Source organism: Lepidothrix coronata, unplaced genomic scaffold (assembly GCF_001604755.1).
Source record: "Lepidothrix coronata isolate B3197 unplaced genomic scaffold, Lepidothrix_coronata-1.0 Scaffold62, whole genome shotgun sequence".
NCBI lineage: Eukaryota > Metazoa > Chordata > Aves > Passeriformes > Pipridae > Lepidothrix > Lepidothrix coronata.
Window position 1 is genome coordinate 283,458 of NW_016690242.1, and position 18,365 is coordinate 301,822.

Here is an 18,365-nt window from a genome sequence, read left to right on the forward strand (position 1 = left end):
GCATAACCCTGGCTTATACTCCTAAAAAGACTACTATGCTGTGAGAGAGCTGAGTGAAAGCACGTAGCCTGGAGCTACGTGAGATAAGAAAGGTAAAATTGCAGAGGTAAGATTGTTGAGATAGGCAGCAGTTCAAAGATTCAAGAGGAAAAATGTTGACATGAAAAGGTACAAAATTCCAAGAGAGAAAACAAAGAGTAGGAAGCTGACAACTCAGCAACATCAAAGGTCAGCCCACTCCAACGAGAAATTGAGACCAACCCTTCCCCATCTGACTGACAACTGTTTGTTCAACAGAGACTCACTGGATGTGGTAAACTTATTAATGTCTAATCTCGTAGTCCTCATCAGTCCTAGCTATTTCTTATATCTATTAGAAAACAAATAACTGTGAGTCTCTTTACAGGTGGCAAAAGTTGCCTGATCAAATCTGGGAGTGCAATGGGGAAGGTTTACCCCCAGCTTCATCTTTTTTTTCTTTTTCCCCCAAAGCTCTCCTGCCAGAGCTACTTACTTGTCAAAAGTCTGCCTTCCTCCTCCAAACACAGGCTGCTCATTTGGGGTTGAGCAACAGACTGACTCTTCAGTTATACTTAAGGAGATAAAAGGCTTGACTTTGCCTTCCTAACACACTGACCACACCCTTTCCTTGTTTTCATGAAGTCCAGGCATGATCATAACGTAAGCATTTCTATTTGATCTCTTAGTTCAAATGTTACTGGAAAATACTCCAGGTATAACCTGGGCAATAGTGCCAAAAGAGAAATGAAATAATATTTTCTACTTCAATATGTATCCAAAAATTTCCCACCTTCATTTTCCACCTATGTTTTTAAATGACACATTTAGAGAGAAGTTGCAAAAACAGGGTCTATTTGCTAGATTTTCACAATAGAAGAAATTTAACACATATGCACTCAACACTTTCTACTTGATTTTTTTTAGACAACAAAATATCATTTTGTTAATGTGAATTTAGCAGTGAATGTCATTCAAGCTGGCATTCCAGGGTTTGAGAATGATCACAGATGTCGGGTTGTTGATGCAGATGAACATGAATATTACATACAATTTAGGTACCTAAAGCAGTTGAACCTCATTTTCAGTTAATATACCAGTCCACTCAGTTTTTATTGGTGTAGGAAAAACATAAAGAAGGGAACATGTCTGATGTCAGTTCTCTTACTTGTCAGTGAGTAAGTACACACTTGTCATTTTACTTGCTTGGGGAAGGCATATTCCTGCTTGTTAATGGATTATTAAAGGGTGTCTTCTGCTTCACAGCCTTTACACCTCATTCATCTGTCAAAACAAGAATGCTAAGAGTAGATAGGAGCATAGCCTATGGAGTCATTTGCATCCATCTTACTCTTTAATGAATGAACAACAATATATACACACAAGATGTACACAGTATTGTATTCAAAATTCTGTATCATTTACAAATGAGCACCTGATAAGCACTTACTATTACAAGGAACATGTAATAAATGATTGCTGAAGGGATGTAAATAGATGGGCCTGCAGGGATTTGTGATAGCTTTCTTCCTCTACTTCTTTTCATGCTAAGTAGTGTATATAATCTGAATCCTTAAGAATACTTTCTTTGCAGGCCATTGCCAGCAGCCCTGAAGAACCTGTAGGTTTGAATAGTGACCTTGTAAGGTGGCTTTGGAAAACACACCATTAAAATCACACCATTCTCACTAATCAAGATAGGATTTCTTAGCCTTCATGCGAAAGTATCATCTGCTTATGTGGATATGGAATGAGGAATTTGAATGTTACTTCTACACATTCAGCTACAAAAAGGCTGCCAATAATCAACTGATGACAAATGATGTCTTTCAGGAGCTATATTGGAGAGAAAGGAGCACAAGAAGCCTCAAAACAGTTATTCTTGGGATAACATTATCTATACCAGGGCATGTGTAGATATAGACAGATAGATGCATACACGTTTGGTACTTTTAATATTGTCATGAAAGGAATTGTTAATGGCTAAATGGTTAAATATAAATGGAATTGTTAATCAAATTTATAATTCCATTATAAATGGAATGGTAGATCAAAGTGTGCTAAACACATAAAACCCCACAATTTCATATTTGGAATCAGAAGTACATATAACTTGTCTTCTGTTAACTCCAAGAATTTAATATAATATTGAAGTTTGTGATACTTTGAATATGTGATGTGTTAACGATGTAGTATGAATTTAATCAAGCAACAGTATAAAGAGGGTTGGGTAATGGCTCTCAACTCATGTAGGCTGTTACTAATATAATCTGATTCCTCTCTTTGCCAATTGCACCAACAATTTGGCATGCGTAGTAAGAAGTTATTAAGGATTCTGCAACAGCCTTCCTGTTGCACGGCACAGATAACATAAATCTTGTTAACAGTCTGACAAAATATAAATGGCTTTATAATAAACTGCCACCCTTTTAATATCGTCAACAACTTCAGAAATGTTATCTGGTAACTGCAGGGGGCTAAAGTTATGCTTTCGGAAGGCTGAGTTTTAGTACCATACTTGCACATATCATGTGCCACCCCACCCCCCAATGTTCTTCTTAGCACAAAACAATAATTAAACTTAATCTTCTGTATCAAACACAGGCATGTTCAGCCATTTAATTATAGTCATGTGGGAAATTTGGCAAAGCATAGCTTTTAAAACTGATAATACTTTTCAATTTTTAGAGGAATCAGCAAAACTCAAAGTGTTTCTAATTTTCCATACTTTTCTGACTGTGTTGAAAGTATCTCATAATCTTATGTACATCTTACCAGGGTATATCCTATTGTAACATTCCTTCATCAGATGGGCTTGGGTTCCCCCCAGGCACAGGCAGGGTATAGGAGAGCTGCAGGGTGGGGAGCACGGGCATGCTCAGCTGGGAGGAAGAACAGGGACTATCCTGTGAAGTAACTCACTCCACTGAGTATTGAAAAAAGCTCTAGAAAGGAAAGACAGGGAATCTGGATGGCAATAACAGACAGAACAGATTCTTGAACTGTAGTAAAGTGTAGATGTAGGCTCTCCATGTGTAGTCACTGTCTGCCCAGTAGACATAAGCAGGACCAGATGGAGGGGAATAGGACTGGAAAGTGAGGCTGCAGGAGGACCTGAAGGCTGTGGGACAGGAAGGCAAACACTGAGAAAAGGAGTTTATAATCTGCTTCTCCAGTTCTAGAAAAACAAGTTTGCAAATAAAATTTGATTTACCTAGCTCCAGATTATAAAATGAAAAATATTTCCAAAGTGCAAAGCTGACTTTTCATTAATACTATCTTTTTTTTTTTTTATATACAAGCAATTGGTATGTAGGAAGGAGTCTGACACCTTTGCAGTGGGGATGTTGTGTAGGAAATGAATGCTGAAGTAAGTAAGAGGTTGTAGATGCCCTACAGCATCAGACCCTGGATTTCTTTCACCATAAAATGATATTATTCAACAGGTTACATCTCAGATTCTGTCATTTATTCACTCACATCCTTTGCTTAATGTTTTTAGTTTCTTATGAACTTTAGGTATGGCAGAAGGTGACATTGGTGTTTTAAGGACTGTTGTCCCTTGGGGAAAAAAAGAAAGGATAACAGAGCTTGTGATGTTATTTATGGCAGACAAATTTTCTGTAACTGTACAACCCTTTGCTGCTGCATAGAAACTACTTGGAAAATGAGAGTGACAGTCTGGGATAAAGAAAAAAAAACAACCAAAAAACACCAAAAAAAGTCTGATCCTCCCTGTCCTTAAGTATTTACCACAGAGTTTGGGTCACTGCATGCAGTCTACAGTTATTTTCTGGTTTAGGCTAGATTCTGTGGCTTTACCTGGTGGAGTAATTCTTTATTTTAAATTGTCCCACTGAGGTCATCAGTGCTGTTCATGAGATATTACTCATCCTAAGCAGGAGTGCCAGAATCTACTGACATTTTGGTTCTGGCACATGATTGGCTATCTAATTGCCATATATTGTTTTGTAAAATGTGTGTGAGTAAAAATCAACAAATAGCAAGAGTTAGCAATTATTTTTGCTCTGAGTTAATACCCTTGTTTCCTTCTGAGTGCAGGTATTCATATGAAAAATAGCCCTTCAGCAAGCATTTGTGTGAACAAAAAGCCTGTTTGTATGAATGCTCATAAATAAAAAATCCTAAGAGTTGTAAACATCGTTGAACTGAATAGTCACTTCACATTCAAATGAGCATTAGCAAACACTGAGCAAAGACAGAACTGCTTTAAGAGTTTATGTGCTCAGGGAATTTCTCAGCAATCACAGAAGGTGTTTCAGACTAGGTTGTTAGGACAGAGCAGTCTGTCTTTGAGTAAAACACTGTAGACTTCTGACCTTGAACGATTTGGACATCCCTATTCCCTTCTTCTACCACTCACTGGTAGAAAACTCACACTCCAGTCTGAAGTCATCAGCAGTGGATAACCAGATCCAGGAACTGGACAATAGTCAAAGAGTGTTCTGAATGTGTGAAATATATGGGTTTTCTATCTAGTAGATGACTGACTTGTGTCCACTTCTGTGCACCTGCACTGTAGTTTTGGAGTTGGTGCTGAAGAAATGGAATGATAATCGTGTCCCTTTAGGAGATGACTTGATCAAAATGTGTTTCAATTTTCCTCAAAGTAAGTAAGATCTCTGCTAACTGTGTTCCCTTTAGATCAAAAGTGAGGTAGAATATCTGTTTCCAAGGAGACAAATACATGCTGGAAATAAATTATGGTTCTGACTCTTCACAAAGAACCTTAATTTACTTTGCATGTTGTGCCAGATCTGAAATCCCATTTGCTTGCTGAGTGTGAAACACAAGCTTGACAGATTTCTCAGATTTTCTTTAGTTTCAATAGACCATGGTTCTGCCTAGTTCTCCTGGGCTAAACTGGTACTGGTGAACCAGCAAGCCAAAGGACAAACCAGTGACACAATTTCCTACACAGTTAATTATTGGCAGATTCCTCACCACAGTTTTGATCGAGGCCAATCAGCAGCCATTGAACCTTGAACCTTGGTTCAAGTGCATTGGTACAGTCTGGAGATCATTTCCCATAGGAAAATGTGAATGCATTGGACTAAGAGAAGCATGTCAGCAAAGGCTATGCCATGGCACTTATTTTAAAGGCCAGAGGATGGATAGACTTCAGTGTGTCTTGCTTATTAGTATTAAAATAGTCTTTAGAAATAGCCCCTAAACATCTCTTTTACTGCTAGTTGAATTCCTAAATTACTCCTGCCAGAGAAATTGGTACCTGGCCAACAGCAATCCTAGCAAGGCAACAGGTGAATTTAAGACAAGCATGAAGCAATGGTCTCTGTTCCCAGCAATGTCTCCTGAGAGAACTTCCAACATGCAACAATTCACCTAAGCATAGCGAAGGCCATGTAGTTCTGTGCTTTTGCTGTGCAATTCCGCTAAACATCATTTCTGTATAGACACAGAATCAGTTTAGAATGGAAATAAACTTGCAATTTTTAAGGATTCGGATGGGGTTTATTCATCTTTAGGTTAACTGCTGCATGAACAGAAGCACCCTAAGCAGAAGGAGTAAATATCTGTAGAGGTTTTTGTACTACAGTTTATACTAGAAGAAGCTGGAAAAGTTTTATTTGCTGGAAAAAAATTGATTTAAAATACTTGTCAATGTTATGCAAAAGGAAATGGCCCTCTGATATTTTTCTTTATCCCTTAGCAGGTGAACAAACAGTTTCCATTTCCAGAAGAAAACTCCCTGTGTATATGCAAAATAGCTATCTAGGGGTGGGTTTGAAGAGACTCATAGACTAAGTGCATCCTGCAAGTATTGCAGAACACTAGATTATAATGTCTGTTGTGATTTTAGTAAGCAAGTAATGATGTTACTTTTCCTTACCAATAAATTCAGACAGTCTGACTTGTTTATACAAGGTGTTGAGACAAAATATCGCCCAGGTTTTTTCTATCTCTTCCAGCAACGGTTACATATTAACTCCTCCTCAGTCAGTGATGAGAAATGAAAGAACGCTGCCTGTAACTTAACCTCTTCGTGTGCGTTTTTACTCTCCTGGCTGATCCTGGGAGCAGTTTGAGAAGTCTCAGGAACTGCCTGTAAATGCATCAGCCTTGGAAATGCCAGCACGTTTACAGGCATTGGAAGGGTTTTCCATGGAAAGGTACCGGGATGATCTTCGTCTGCAGAGGTTGTCCACACCAGCAGATGAAGCATGTGAAGGTGCGCTGGCAGGAGTAGCTTGGGCAATGGGAGAGCAAGTCTTTTGGCACATTTTGGTGAGCGTGTTGCATTTGGTGTCTCTAGAAAAACCTGTCTCAAAGCTTCCACTGTCTCCTTCTGGCTGAATAATGGGCAGTCAGGAAATTTGTTCTCCTGGCCATGTCTTCATCTCTGGGTGAGTGTAGCAAATGTTTCATCTTGTGTTCAGCTCCACACCTCCCTACCCCTGTCCCAACACCCAGGTTTTGCCTATATTTTTGAAAAAGGCCTCTGTGCAACAGCAAAAGTTACTTGAGGCAGAAATAGTTCTTTGCGTTTCACATGCTTCAGAATACAAATCTGTCTGCAGGTAATAAAATGTTGTAGACTTACTTGTCCTGTTTAGGGAAGAAAAGGAGTTTCTGTAACAGTCTAGATACTAATAAGAAAAGAATAAAAGCAATTTTCCATGGATATCTCATTACAAAATTTCCAATTATGTAAACAGGTATTAGCTCAGTTGGTTAAAACTTGGTGGTAATAATGCCAAGGTCATGGATTCAATCCCCTGTATGGGTCATTCACTTAAGAATTGGCCTTGATGATCCTCATGGGTCCCTTTCAACTCAGAATATTCTGTGATTCTGTATTTTTGTAGATAGAGAGAGAGTAAATTTTTAGAATGGAAGTTGTGACTACATAATTCCAGTCCTGTCATCTACTTGTTAATGAGATGACTCTGATCCAGTTTTATCTCCCTAAAGTCTGGATTTCTGCTAAAAATAGAAATAGAAGAAATCACCTTCTAAGTGTACTTATCCTTTTCCATTTTAAGAAACCTATGTGGCTTTGTTCAGACAGCTAATGTACACATGGCAAATTTCACTCTGCCATATCTAACCTCCTGCATTGGAAAGATTGGCAAGCTTAGGTGTTTTTTTCCAACTACTGAGTAGCATTTTACTCTAACATTTTTACAAATTACTGTTTTGCATAACTAACCTCTTGACCTAGAGGTTATCAAAAAAGGTATTTGTGCACACACGGCAAGATGAAGTCCTTGAAATTATGAAAGTCAGACTAAAACTACTTGATACAATTTATCCTGAGAATATGAATGCTAAACTGTAAAGATGCCTGTAGAGCTAAGTCGCTTTTGCTGTATAAGTAACTACTACAATTAAATATGAAAATAGGCCTATGAAAAACATTTTATTCCAAACCAGTATCTAGAATGTGATTGACACCACTGTAAAGCCCAGGATCTAGGATATGACAGCTATCAAATGAGAAAACATCCTTTTTTTTGTATAAAGATGGTCCTTGCTCTCCATTATTAGACTCTGTGCAAAACTGTGAAATCAGGGATAACATACAGATTTATTTTTTTTAATATGTAAAAATACAGAAAACAGTCTGTTTTCTGATCCAGCTTGCAAAGACATCTTCAAATATCCATAATCTCAAAGAAAGAAAACACTGCATGAACACCCTGTAATGCACAAAGATAATTAGTTTAAAAATGATGCATTAATTCTCAGTATTTAAAATTAAATATTTCCTAGATTCAAATTATTCAATCTGATATCAGATTTTCATCTAGGACACTAGGGAAAAACGCTAAAACAACAAACAACAAACCCACTCAAATTATTCTTTGGCTAAATTATCTAGTCATAGTAATAAAAAAGGGTCCTGCTTTCCTGACATGAAATTATACTGTATCATGAATCATTCAGCATTAAAACAAATCAGGCATTGGATAAAAGTTAAACTTCATGCTGGGCTCTAATGGAGGAGGAGTACTCAAAACCAATTCCCCTTAAATTGCCCTTCTGTTAGACACATTAAAGTAATTCCTGCACTTGTGCAGACATGATAGATCATGTTGTCTGCAAATATTTGGAGGTTTTTTAGTCAAAAGCCTGAGGTTTAAAGCTTTTCATCCTTATGTCTCTACATGATACAACTTTGTTTTACAATTTTCTTTTAATTGAATCAGATGCATAACTCTACAGAAAGTTGTCAATATTATTTCAATATTTTTATGGTTTTTAGCCACCAAGCTAAAGTGTATCTTAAGCAAATATCTTATTAGTAGTGATTTGTTTTCGTTGTGATAACACAGTTTGGAGATTTTGTCTGAAAGCACTTCGTAAAGTCTCTGCCCCAGTGAGATCACAACCTCTAAATGATATAGTGCTGGGGAAAGGTTAGAGCACATTAAATGTACTATGGTAGGTAAACCCACCAAACTACTGTTCTCAATGTTCACAATCTTATTCTTGTCATGGAAACCAAATAGCATTATGTCAGGAAAAATATAGTACTAGTGCCTATACTACATTATTGAGAAATTACACAGGAAAAATAAAATCCAAGGATAATATATTTTAAGCTACTTTTGATTGCAGAGAAACAAAAGGCAAATATCCTAACCGTGACACCTGGCAAATTTCTTCCTACTTCCACTGAATTTGGTAGCAAGCTCCATTAGTGCAGTATGAATACGATCAAATCCTTTTATATTGGATATTTGTGCCTGAATTTGGTTTGCTTCACTAAACATTGCTGGTGATCAGATAAGTACCGAGGTTGTCTATTGATCTGAAGACAAGGTAATTGCTGGTGGTCATACTGACAACTCGATTTTCTTCAGCAGTTTGACGACTAAGCCTTCTGATCGCATACTTTCCTTTTTATGATGATTAAGTATAATTGTAGCCAAGTGAGCTCTTTGTATACAGTGATTTTCTGTGTGCAGCACTTCTAGGGAATCAACAGTATCTTTTATTCCTTCTTCATGAGCTATATCATTGGCACATCCCCCTGTGTAATAGTTGAAAAAGAATGAACAAAGAATGAACAAAGCTTTATTAGCTAAACATAACCACAATTTATTGTATCTTAAACTCTGGCTCAAGTTCTTGGCTGTGTGCTGTCCCAGAACTATCGAAGAAACCCAAGAAGAGGGTCTAGGTCACTTTTATTTGTTACTATGCAGGCAAAAATTGGTCTTGCCCATTTAATCTGGCCATGACAGTGTTTTTCTTCCCATATGCAGCTTCCTGATTATGTTCTACTCTTGGCTAAAAGTGTACAAAAGAGTAAATTTGAATCCAGGCTTCCAAGTCATATTTGTTTGCGGAAAAATGTAACAGAAGGGACAATATTCACCAGTATGTGCACATGCAGGGCCAGGGTAAAGAAGGAATGTTCTAGCCAGGCCTCAGCAAGCCAGAGGAATGTGAACAGTAGTAGAGAGAGTGCTTGTCAGCTGCCTGGGGCAATTAAGGTTTATAACCACTAATCTGGGCTGCAGTCTCCTGAAGAGCCAAGGCGGAGATAAACCTGACTGCTGGCCTGGCTGCCAACTGTGTGTTTACCTGTAGTGCTCTGAGTCTTGCTGCTACCTTGCCCTGTCCCAGACCTGACTTCTTCCTTCTGGTTATTCTGCTGGGCATCATTCCCAATGCCTTGATACAATCTGGGGTGAGCATTAGGCACCAGAAAGGATCAGGCATTTATTGCTGGACTTATCTGCAACATATGAGCATTGAAATAGTATTAGTGAATTGATAACTGAAAGGAATGCAGAAAAGTAGCTTTTACAGAAACTCAAGAAGATTACCCTATTAGAAAGAAATACTCTTTTCATGAACGCACCAGAGGGAAATTTTAGCTTTTCACAAGCCAGATAAATTCCCAAATCTCCAAGTGGTTTTGTCAATGGTATTGAGGGTAAAAGAGAAAAAAAATGTACTTTTATTTATGATGTCTCTTATGTATGTGCATTACTGCACTGAAATATTTTATCTTTGCAGTTAAAATGTATCAGTAATTTTCTTCTGTTGTGATAAACATTAACATTCACTCAAAGGAGAATTAGAAACTCTAAAAGGAGTGTTTGCAATAGATTTTCAATCTGCAGACCTGACTCTACTACAGACGGAAAGTCTTCTTAGAATGGGAAAGTGACTGCTTATAGAGAAGTGCAATTTTTCTGCACTTGTCTGTTTGATTACCATGGTCTACATCATTACAATTCTCAGAGTCCCATACCAAAGGAACTGAATAAATGCAGAAATATACAATGGTTACATTAAATAGCAGATATTTTCCATTTTGATTTTATTGAATGTTTTATTAATTACAATGTTATCATTAATTTTTTGTGTTGAGGTCAGTCTGTACACCATGCTTTTCTCCATCAAGTGGAACTTGGGAAAGCTGTTCTGTGTTGTTTGACATGAGTAAAGCTGTAAAAGCATAAATGTTTGATACAGCTCTGCTGGGAAATATATTTCTACATTGCTGTTTTTTCAAAGTTATAATGGAAGAGCAATTCCCTGTTAAGTTATTCTTTTTTCTCACGAACAGCAAACATTAGACTGCATTGCCATTCCATTAACAGCATGGTTAAAATGACTAGCTAGGTTGTTCTGTTTTTTTCCTATTCTAACCTAGATTTTCCCTTCTTAGACAATGTTTTGCAAATAGAACATTTCTTTGCCTACCTGCAATCCTTAGTTAGAAGTGATGGAGGTGCTATTTTGCAAGTGGCTTGAAATGGAGGATTTAGCTGAATTCAGAGGACTCAAGAAATGCAGAAGCAATTCATCTGGAGTTTCCAGAGCAAACATTGCTTTTCTGCACAGAATTGCCCCAAATCCAGGCCCTCAGCCCAACTTGGAGTGACAGCACAATGGACCTGATGTGCTGTGAGGAGGATAAGTGTTGAAGAACTGGAGCAGGTGGTAGCACAGGCTGAAGATTCATCATGGCAGGGAAGAAAACTAATTGATCACATTGCCCTGTTGAGAAGAGCGGTGAAGGAAAACAAAGCACTCCTTCTGCACGAGCAATCAGAGGGCCAAGAGCCAGCAGCTTGTGTGACAGCTGGTGCTACTAGTTGTCCTGGCGGGCAGTGCTGGTCTCCTCCTCTCCTTCCCCATGCTCTGGCCTAAGCTCTAATTAACCAGGCAAAAAAGAGCTTTGAGCCACAGCCTGGAAAACATCCCAAGACCCAAATGCTGAGATAATTTTATTATAAGTGGCTAAATTAAAACTAAAGCAGAGGGACAATATTCTTACAGTTGAGGATCTCTGATACCATGTGATCTTTGCTGAAAGCAGTGCTGATGAGTTTTCTGTGAACAGTTAAAATAAAGCACCAAAATGTCGATCTCCTAGTCAGTGTCCATGATTGAATTACTTCTTTGCTTTCACTTTTTTCAATTGTGTATCAGTTGGTCTTGGCATAAGTTGCCCATATTAAAATTACAACCACAAGTGAAAATAAGAAAATTTATATGTGCTGCAAGAAAGAAACAGAAAAAAAACTCAAATACTGTTTAGTACTTTCATTTGAAACTGCATATACTATTTTCTCAAAAAATAAATATTTGAGCAAAGTGAGAAGAAGAATTTTCTAGTAATAACCTTCACTCCTGCTTTCTAAGAGGTTTAGGATATTCCTGAAAGTAATCCTTTCAAAATTTAAAATGTCTGGTTTGAGGCATCTGCTCCATATGATTGGATATATGTTCATGGTACAAATATGGCACAAATGGAGGGGCAAAAAAGAAATAGAGGGAATGCATCTTCCTACATAATTAAGAAATAAAACATTATTCATATTGTCAAAAAAGTAAAAACAAAACTCTCTTGTACTGAGGCATAAGTTTGAAATTGATTTGCTGTAGAATGACTAAATATTCACAATGTTGTATTGATGTATGAAACATAGTATTGATGATGTTAAAGCTCAAATAAACAGAAGACCCTTGACTTTATTAAACTCATGTCAGTTGGATTTTATGATTAAGTCTTCTCACATACACAAAGCATCATGCCTGCTGCTAAAACTGTTTACTGGGGCCTAAAGCAATAATTATTTTTGTGATGGCTTTTAAAGTTAGGATTGGTGTTTTACTCTAAAAACCAATCCACCTCCCCACCAAAAAAGAAGCTTAATTTGTTATACAAGTCTTTATATGGACCCAGACCTTTTACTTTCATAAAATCTTCAAGATGACATTGCATAACTTCCATGAACAATAACAAAGCAAATTGCAAACTATGTTCTTCCTTGTTTGGTGACCATAGTTAGCTGTGCTTAGAGTTTCATAGTCTTTTCCTGTATGACTGCTGATACAATTAACATTTCACCTGAGAGAAAAATGTCTGCAGATTACTCATGGTTTTGAGAAGGCTTTCTCCATAGCTAAAATAATCTTCATGCTATGACAGAAGAGCATACCTTAGGGACTTAGTGACTAGCTTGGGAGGGGTATCGAAGAAATCCTACTGGTAGATATGTAATCCTCCCTGGAAGAACAGACCTTGCCAGAAATCTGTGGCAGAGGATTTTTACTATGTCAGCCTTTTCTGTCTCTTTCATTACTGTTAATTCCATTTCCTCTTTTTCAGTTTGAACTCAGACATGAGTTTCCAGCTGAGGTAACCTCATCTCCTGCCTCATCTACTTGACTTCCTGCATATGATTTAAGGAAATTGATTGTCCTTGAGCATCAACCAGCTCTCCTGGGACTTTTTCCAGTTTGGTACTGACAGGATCCTGCCTATGTGTCCCCTGAACAAGTAAAAGTCTGCTTCTCCGAACCCCAGGATGTTTATTCTAATACTTGTCTTCTTGGCTACCCTCCGGGTCTTCCAGCCAGGACTATTACACCATTTTATGGATAGTCATTGTGGCCAAAATTGCCACTGATTGTTACATCCTTGACTGCTCACTTGTTTGTAAATGTCGTGCTTTTTTTAGCCTCATCTGCACCTATGAAAAACTGTTGCCAGCACAGACCAGAAATGTTCAATATTTCTTGCACCCAGTGAAATATCCATGTGGTTAGAAGCTCCCACGAGCACTAAAGCACTAAAAAAAGAAACAATGGCCCATCATGGTTCCTGATTTGGTGATCTGTAGCAGATGCCCACGAGGATGTTCTATTTGTTGATCTCCTGGATCAAACAACTTTTACTCATTGCCTATGAACAGTCATGTCACTCATGGCATAGAATTCAGCATTTGAGCCACTCTTTTGCACAGAGTATATTTACCCAACTTGTCTACCCTGACTGATCTTCCTAAAGAGTTTCTATCCATCCAGCACTCCAATTGTGTGCTGACTCACACTGTATCTCTGAGTTTCCACGTGTCATCGTTCTACATCTGCAGTCATATTTTTTTTTTCCTGTGCTGTGTGTGTATCAGGCATATGAGACGGGCTCCTGCTCATTCTGCTTTCTCCTTGTGATTGTAGCCCTCACTATGTCACCTCATGAGTTCTTCCACTCATCACTTCCTGCTCTGTTGTCTGTAGCCTTTAACCTCCATCACCCAATGAAGGCAGAAGCAGCTGTAGATTAGGGCAGAATTGGTCCAATTGATTTCTTGTTGGTCATGTTTGAACTGTCAGTAATTTTACATGGGAACAAGGACATTATTTTGAAGTATCAAACTGAAACCTGAGGGGGGAAAAAAAAAGCTATACTATAATCTGAAGAAGGTCAAGAAATGGGGAAGACCTGATCTAAAGATGGCAAAATAATTGTATCACACCACAATTTTTTTTTCTGCAGAGACCATAACGGAAGCAGAAACTTATCTTCAGCAAAAAAATGTTGATATATTCGCTATTAATGTAATATTTGTCATCCTCTGTAGGTATTGTTCACATATGAACTGTGATACAGTATTTCAGTCAATTGCTATATTTCCCTTGGCTTAAATGAGGGAAGTTAGTGCAGCGGTTCTCAGAGTTTATTCTGCTGACAATCTGCATATGTCGATGTGAGGCCACATGGTGGAGTCAAAGCCATGTTCTGTCTGCAGGCTGGTCCCTGCAACAGCCACGAGCAACAGTCAGGAGAAGCTGCATCTGTCTGTGCAGAGCTGTCCTTGCAGCCTGGTAACTTTTTGCTATAGATGGTCGCTACGGAGACATTATGTGTTGTTGATGATGATTTATTTAAAGAAAAACTCACAAACACTGCCCTCCCACTGTTGGCAGGCCTGGATGGATCTGTATTAAAAGTGAAAAGATCCTGTGCAAAGATTAGTGAAAAGATCAAATTTAACCCTCCCTTGTCCCAGACAAAAGTAAAATAAGAAATGTTTTGGATTGAATCAAATTACAAATTAACTTTAGAAATAATTTTTCTTTAAGAAGCCAAAGCTATGGAAGTAAAGAACTAGTCTGCAAAAGGTTGTGACTCAAGTCTCTGGTATGGTTGATGGTTCCCCCTGCGGGAGAGCCCTGAGCACTTCTGGTGATGAGAGAGCCCCAAATAGTTCTGTTGTCCCTGCCTGAGTGGATCTAAACTATTCCCTTCTATAATGCAGTTAAGTGCTTTAAGCACTAGCCTGTATTCTCAGGATGAATGAATGGTTAAATGTTTCTTAAGTGGAATATAAATAATTGATTCTTGCTGCCACACATCTATATTTCCAACTTTGTGATTTAAGCCTTTTCTGTAGTTCATTTTCAATCGCCTTCGTTTCAGGAATACTAGAATGAAAGAAAGATATCTGCTCATGTTCATTGCGTATTATCATGAATAATTAATTGTAAATAAAACCAGTGAGGCTAAATTTTGCATTCAAATATTAATTTAACTCATCAAGACTCCCAGTGGGCCTTAAAGAGAAACATCATGAAAAGTTACAGCTTTGATCTGAGGGGAAAAAAGATCATAATTTCTTAAAAGTGCTGGAAGAGAATAGATAGACATTTGAAAAAGTATGGGGGGAAAAAGGTATGAAGAAGATTAAAAAGGAGCTCTGAACGCATGTACATACAAGACATTTCTTTCATGTAGTTATGTGAAATTCAGGTTTAAATCTTTGCTCCATGAGCTTTCACAACTGCTTACTCTTGTTTAAAGTATGTTTATAGAAGCGATGCTTTATTCATCATCAGAAAATCTCAATAAATTTTTATAAAATAATGGAAAGCAACAAAATCTCAATAAATCTGTAGTGCCAGATAACCATCCCTATTGTTAATTCCAAGTTGATGGATGATTTTGATTGTACTCTTAGAAGTCTTATTCTAACATTGAACACTCCTCTATGAGATTGTAAGAAGATTGAGTGTGCCCTAGAAAGATATTTTTTCCCAATCTTTTCTGTCTTAGATAAAAATATCAGTAATATACATTCCATAATCCTATTATTTTTCAAAAAAAAAAAAGAGTCCCATCTCTTTGAAAGATATTTTGAAAGAAACTTTCACGTAAAAAAATTATATTTCTTTTCTATCTATTGTCATTTATAATAAAGATTACTGCAGTTCCTGATGGATTTTTCCATCTTTAATACAATACTAGGGCTTTGACAAAGAGGTAAGGACTTGTTTCACAATGGCTCAGTGTAAAAATAATTTTTTATTTTACTATTGTGAATTATTTCATTCTGGGCCAAACTACCTACCAGTATCGTCTCCTGGTCTCTGGACCGCAGTCTGGAACTGAAGTGCCTGGTGAGTGTCTCGCTTCTTTGTGAAACTACAAATACACCAAACTTCTGGAAGTTGTATTTGACTCTGGATCCAGATTTCAACATTAGCATCTGAGGTATTGCTAATAGTGAAAGGTTCCAACTCAGAACACTTCCGGGTGTCTCTCAAAGGTCACCTTTATCGAATGTTTTCAGAATACCTCCCTCCCTTCTGCAGTATCCTGAAAGATACCAATAAGGCTATTAGAGCAGAAGTTGTTAGGTTCTCAGAACTATTTCGATCTTCTCCCCAATATTTTTTTCTTTTTTCTTTTTATGACCCCCCAGAGACCTTCTAAGTAATCTGAAAGAGATTCCATGGTGTAGTTATTTTTTGGAAGTTCTGAACGAAGCAAGTAAACAAGTCTCTTCCATTTCAAACTCTGCAGTTTTATCCATATATTTACATATATGTATGTTTATATTTAACTATATGTATAAAATATATACAATCACATATAGTCAAACCTTCTCACACTTAGGATAGTCAGAATAAATTTTATCCTATTTTTTCTTTTTAATAAAATATAAACTATTTGTATTTATGTTATTAGAAACAGTTATTCCTGTCTATTAATGTCAAATAAATATTTGTCTTTGCAAAAATCTTATTGGGAAAGTAACAGTTTGTAACTTGTTATAGGTAATAAGCAGTAAACAGTGGTTGTGTCCCTAATTTTTTCCTCTTTGATCCCTATCAAAAATTAAATGTCATTTCATGCTTCAACTGACTTCCCTCAAAGAACTGAAAGTCTGATTAAAGCAAACATGCTTAGTACAAAGTTTTTTTCAAATTAAACTGACAAAGTTATTACCAGAACTTGAAGAAATTACTATTGCTATATGCAAAACACATGAAAGATTAAATATTTAAGCAGTCTACTTTCTTAAAGGTTTTAGCTGTAATATCTGCTTTCAGAAGGAAGAGTATTAAGTAGGCTTAATCTCAGACGTGACAAAGTATAATCCTGCTCGTTGCTTATATCTGATGGTGTATTCAGTTGGCTGAGAGATGGTCCACCAAAAACTATTGCCTTTCACAGTGTTACTCTTTGACTTTGGTCAGTCACATATTCCTCAGGTCAGCAAAACACCCTCACCAGACTTCCAATTTGTAAATTTATATTTCTTATGTTTGTAAAAGGAAAAAAATACCCATCTTATAACTGCACTGTTAGTGTAATGATTTTCCAACTGGAGTGTGGTAGGATGTTGATGTCAAACATTTCAATTGTTAATTGAAGTGTAGGTACAACAAAGACAGCACTTTAACACCATTTTTTTTCAATCCTATTTTAATCTCTCACTGCTGCTGGACTCAAACCCAGAATATTACTGCAAAGAGCTCAGTCTTTAAAAATAAACTGTGAATTAAAAGGGAAAATGAGACAACTCCGTGTGATTATTTACATATATGTGTTTGTGTTCAGACATATGCGTGTATACATGCAAATAATATATCACATTTCTGCATGTGCACTGTGCAAAAAATAGTCTTTTCCTGCTTCAACACCTTTGACAAAATAATATTATGTTGTTAATGTTATATTTTGAGGGACTGCTTTTGGGGAAAGAGTAGGAGTATGTGATATTTTTCAAGACATTGTACTTGCAGTTGGCCTTGCATTTTGTGGACTGTATTCTGTTAAACAACAAATCCAATGCAGGAAAGCAGTTTACAGGGCATGCAGATTTTTGTCATAACAGATGAGAGATGTTAATCATATGCCTGCTGATGCTTCATCATGACAAAGATTTCCAGAAGGATAGCAAATAATTTTGTATCAAGAACAAACTTGATCAGAGAATGTTCTTTTGGGTAGATATATCCTTGCCATTTAATATCTTCACTTATGTAACATGATGATCATATTAGTCAAGAGATTTATCTACCATGGAAACATAAAAGCCACCTGGGAAACATAAGAGTATGAGCTTGATAACCATCTCTACAGATGATGTTGGATTGCAGCTAGGGTCTTAGCTACCCAGGATGTCCAAATATTTCCCTACATCTTTGTCAGATGTAGTGGATGTATCTGAACTCTTTTGTATGGCAAATAGAGACACATTTCCAAGCATTCCCAATGGGACAGAATTTTAAAACTGAATTGGAAGTCCCTCTTGCAGATTCCAAATATAATTATGCCAAAAGCTAGAAAAAGGGAACATCAAGCTCCACAAGGAAGAGAAAACCCTCCAGCATAGAAATTAGTCCCTGCTCAGAATGACGATAGGAAAAGACAAATTATAGCTTGACAGGAAATGGCACAAATGAGATCAGGGTATGCTGATGTCTTGTTTTTTGCTTGAATAATGAGTTTCCTTCCCAGCTGACTTTCTCTCCAACAGTTTGAGAAAGGAAAGAAAGGTTTTGATGTATGATCTGTTTTTTCCACAGTCTTAAGGGCTATGGAAAACTAAAAAGCAAACCAGCAAAACAGAAAGGAACTGGAAACAATTAATGATACTACAAATGTTTTTAAATTAAGAATATGTTTTGGGGTTTCTGCATTTTGGGTATCTTCTTTCTGAAGCACGTAGTTGACCAGCATTTTCCTAGCACAGAACATGTTCCTTAAGCTTAATAATTCATTCTACTGTGTATGACAAATGGCTCATCTGATCACTCATGTT

The 18,365-nt window shown here is 37.1% G+C and overlaps 1 long non-coding RNA gene across 1 annotated transcript; it reads left to right on the forward strand.

Annotated features, from left to right (window-relative positions):
• Positions 1–6,010: 6,010 nt before the first annotated feature.
• Positions 6,011–17,724, forward strand: LOC108498729. Its single transcript, XR_001875284.1, has 2 exons — positions 6,011–6,404; positions 12,641–17,724. It is a non-coding gene; the product is annotated as an uncharacterized LOC108498729 (long non-coding RNA).
• Positions 17,725–18,365: the final 641 nt, after the last annotated feature.